The following is a 4,628-nucleotide window of genomic DNA, read 5'->3' on the forward strand; positions in this document are numbered from 1 at the left end:
TTTTAAAAAAATATGATAGAAATAGATCATAGAAAAATAAAAAAGGAATAAATAGAAAAAAACAATAGATAAAGGAGAAATATAGAAAACAAAAAGAAGAGAGGAAGAAAAAAAAGGAAAATAAAGGAAATAATAATAATAATAAAGAAATCGAATTACAATAACAAAGTTCTTACGCAAACAAATTAACTTCAAACTAACCAAGAAAGAATTGGATGCACTGATCAAGTTTTTCAAATGATTTTTTAATGTGTCAGCTTCATTTACTTTTTGATGCTGTTGTTTTTTTGTTTGTTGGCAAAATGTTTCTTGTTTGTATTGTATTTCTATTTATTTTTTTCCTATTTAATGTGTTATATTCATTTTAATAATATATAACCTTATGTTTTTTGCCAGCTAAATGTTGATTATTATAATTATATATATTTCATTTGATTAACGTGAATTAACCTGCTGCATTTTAATTTTTGTTTTGTGTTTTGGAATATGTCTAATTTGTATTTAATAAATCAATTTTTTTAAACTAATCATAATATTATTATATAATTTAGCATTATTTGGTATAGTTTAGCATTATCAGCATTATGAGCGTTTGTCTGGGCTTTGCATACTGAGCGTGCATCGTGAAAAAATACGCTCCAGAAATTCTGAGTTTATGGAACAAATTGTAAATAAGTTTGGCAGTGAACGCAGACGACTACAATATCTATTTACTAAATAACAATGATTTAACTCTTGTGTTTTTATTTTTACATTTTCTTTAATTTTCTGTTGCCACTGGTTTAATAAAATGACTTGATTAATTGATGCATTTTTGTAGTTTTTGAAATATCACTTTTGAATTTTATTTTGCCCCCTCTTGAAAAAAATCCTGCCGGCGCCCATGGATATTGTTGTTTTGATATAATATTTGTATTTCCCTTGAAAGTTAGGTTAGAATAGTGTTTGTTTATGTTATTTTGTTGAATAGGCTCTAACTAAATAAAGTTTTTTTGTGTCGGATACTTTTTGCACCCACTGTATATATAATACTTTTTAGCGGGGTAATAATAGTGTCATTTGAATAAATATGTCATTTCCTAAAATTGAATTATTATTGCTTAAAACACAATTTCTTTCTTTATATAAATAGTAAAGTTAATAAAAACATAAAGCTCTGCAGTTAAAAGCGATATGAAACTGAATATAACTGAAAAAGCGCACTGTGGAAAATGGTAGAACAACAGCATATCATATATAATTTTTACTACTGCCGCTACTTACATTAAATTTCAATTTTATTTATAAGCTTAATAGTCAATCATTACAATAATGCAGAAATTTCACTTAATTTTATGTAAAAAAAAATTTTTGAAGCACTATTGTTTATTATTTTTGTGTATTTTCAATTCAAACCTGTTCGCTTCATCACTTTAAATATTAATTTTCTATAAAACTTTCGAGGAATAATTTTAAAGCATTATACATTTTTGAAAAGCTCATCTTATGGAGATTTTGAGAAAATTATACATTTTAATTATATGGTTTAGTTTAGGAATAATTAACTAAACAATAAAATAAATGAAAAAAAAAAAAAAATTCTTCAAGTTGTCTGAGACTTTTGGCAGTTACCCATGCTTCCCCACCTTTCACATTTAATATAGTATTGTAGTCAAGGTGTTTATTAAAAGCATGTATAGGAATGAGGAGCAGAAACGTACGGTTTCCGAAATTATCGGGAAAAAAGTGATAAAAGTAAAAAAAACCGAAAATGGCTTTTTATGGTGGTTTCAAATTTTGTTCATTTATAACAATAGTTTTGTATATGTTTTTTAACTTATCAATTTTTTATTGAGACCATGACATTCTTGTACTCATTTTGTGGTGAATGTATATTGCCAATATATAAAGAGGTGAAACATTTATATCAGTATAACAAATTCACAGTGGAAGTTAAACCCGAAATTTTTGACTATTGAATAAAACGTACCTAACTTTAGTGACTTGTTAAAATGGCAACTTTTAAGTGTTCGAAATGTAAGTTACTGCTTTCCTATATTGATGGAGGAAGGATAGTTGAGACACTGTATACAATTTTAAAAGAAAATCATCAAGCTTCTGAAGATAACTTGTGTTTCATCATTAGTGATATTCAAATGCACATTATTCCATCTCCACGCCATCTAATTCTTTTGATTTCATGTTATATAAGGAATATGGATTCGAGCACATCTTTAATACAAATCTTCAGGTGCTACGTTCATTAGGAGAAGGAGCAGAAGCAAAACTTGTGGAATCATTAAGAATTGCTGACAAAAAACAAAAAAAACTTAATATAGAGTTTTATGGAAAACGCCACCCAGAAAAATATACTAACGGATGAAGAAGCAATCAGCGTGTTTATTAATTTAGATTTAACAAAAGCACAATATTTGTACATGAGGAAGGTGAATAATGAACGAAGCTGTTCCATATTCCCAAATTAAACCGACTTCAAACCACCCTTAGAGTGTGCCGATTTTTTTTTTTTTTCAAATATAAAAAAAGAGTAGTGAAAAAATGTAAGTTTACAATTAGTTAACGACAGGGAAACTTTCAAAACTAAATTTTGATTTCAATATTTCACATTTTTGGTCGATTTTAGACGTTAGTCATTATATTCAAATTTGTTTATGGAAAAGCGCTGATAAATTTTTTATCAATTGGCATTGTGAACAACGTACACCATGTATAGGTGCAGAAAAAGAATATACATACATACATATATATATATATATATATATATATATATATATATATATATATATATATATATATATATATATATATAACAATAAAGGTCGAAGTTTTTAGCTATTTAAAAACTTTTTAAAGTTTTTATCCACTTCCCAACAGTTTTACGAGGGTTGCCATATCTTTTTTGCTTCTATTTCGTGACGTTAAATGTCTACCTACAAACTGAGCACGTATATATGATTCTCTTCGCTCATGTGTGTAAACATGGCTTGCAGCTTCAATTACCAATATGACACATCTTTCAACTGACTGCGTATGAGAATTCCAGTGAGGAACGTCCGTAGGATAGTTTACAAACTCTTTGATTATGGCAGAGGTAAGAGTAAAGGTAAGTGGAGGCTTAGTAACACTTACATTCCATTCTATAAGGCCTCATAGCTGTTTAGCATTCGGATTTATTTCTGGTGTTCTTCTTACTCTTCTATCTCCAACTTGAGTTACCTCATCTCCTATTCCTCGTATGTTAAGAATTCTGATTACAGCTTCTTTTCTTTCTTCTGTATTTTTGCTGCAAAGCATGGATTGTAAAATTACTTCAGAATGTGCATACCACGCTGATCGTGTAATTGTTGGCAAAACAATATTTAAAACATTTTTACTCTGAGTTCTAAGTAACTCTAGTTGATACAAGATATGTCTAGGTCCCTCAACCCAACTTGAATGAACTTTAACATTAAACAAGTTCATGGGCGCCGGCAGGATTTTTTTCAAGAGGGGGCAAAATAAAATTCAAAAGTGATATTTCAAAAACTACAAAAATGCATCAATTAATCAAGTCATTTTATTAAACCAGTGGCAACAGAAAATTAAAGAAAATGTAAAAATAAAAACACAAGAGTTAAATCATTGTTATTTAGTAAATAGATATTGTAGTCGTCTGCGTTCACTGCCAAACTTATTTACAATTTGTTCCATAAACTCAGAATTTCTGGAGCGTATTTTTTCACGATGCACGCTCAGTATGCAAAGCCCAGACAAACGCTCATAATGCTGATAATGCTAAACTATACCAAATAATGCTAAATTATATAATAATATTATGATTAGTTTAAAAAAATTGATTTATTAAATACAAATTAGACATATTCCAAAACACAAAACAAAAATTAAAATGCAGCAGGTTAATTCACGTTAATCAAATGAAATATATATAATTATAATAATCAACATTTAGCTGGCAAAAAACATAAGGTTATATATTATTAAAATGAATATAACACATTAAATAGGAAAAAAATAAATAGAAATACAATACAAACAAGAAACATTTTGCCAACAAACAAAAAAACAACAGCATCAAAAAGTAAATGAAGCTGACACATTAAAAAATCATTTGAAAAACTTGATCAGTGCATCCAATTCTTTCTTGGTTAGTTTGAAGTTAATTTGTTTGCGTAAGAACTTTGTTATTGTAATTCGATTTCTTTATTATTATTATTATTTCCTTTATTTTCCTTTTTTTTCTTCCTCTCTTCTTTTTGTTTTCTATATTTCTCCTTTATCTATTGTTTTTTTCTATTTATTCCTTTTTTATTTTTCTATGATCTATTTCTATCATATTTTTTTAAAAATTTTATTCAAACATCTTTTTTTAAAAATATAAAATATGCCTTTATAAAAAAAGCTTCCGCCATCGTGGAAGTCATTGCATTCGATAGTAATATTTCATTTAAACTGTTGTTATTTCCATTAGGGTGAGTGAACTATAAATGAGTTAAATTGATAAGAAATCGAAATAAATAGTTAAAAGAAATTTTGTCAGTATCAAAGTTTGTTTTTTTGCTTTTCCAGGGGGGGGGGGCAACTGCCCCTAACAACTAAATTCACAATTATTTTTAAATTATCTAGATTAG

Source organism: Hydra viridissima, unplaced genomic scaffold (genome assembly GCF_058129835.1).
Source record: "Hydra viridissima isolate aposymbiotic clone 2 unplaced genomic scaffold, HvirCarnegie_v1 scaffold_2, whole genome shotgun sequence".
Lineage (NCBI taxonomy): Eukaryota > Metazoa > Cnidaria > Hydrozoa > Anthoathecata > Hydridae > Hydra > Hydra viridissima.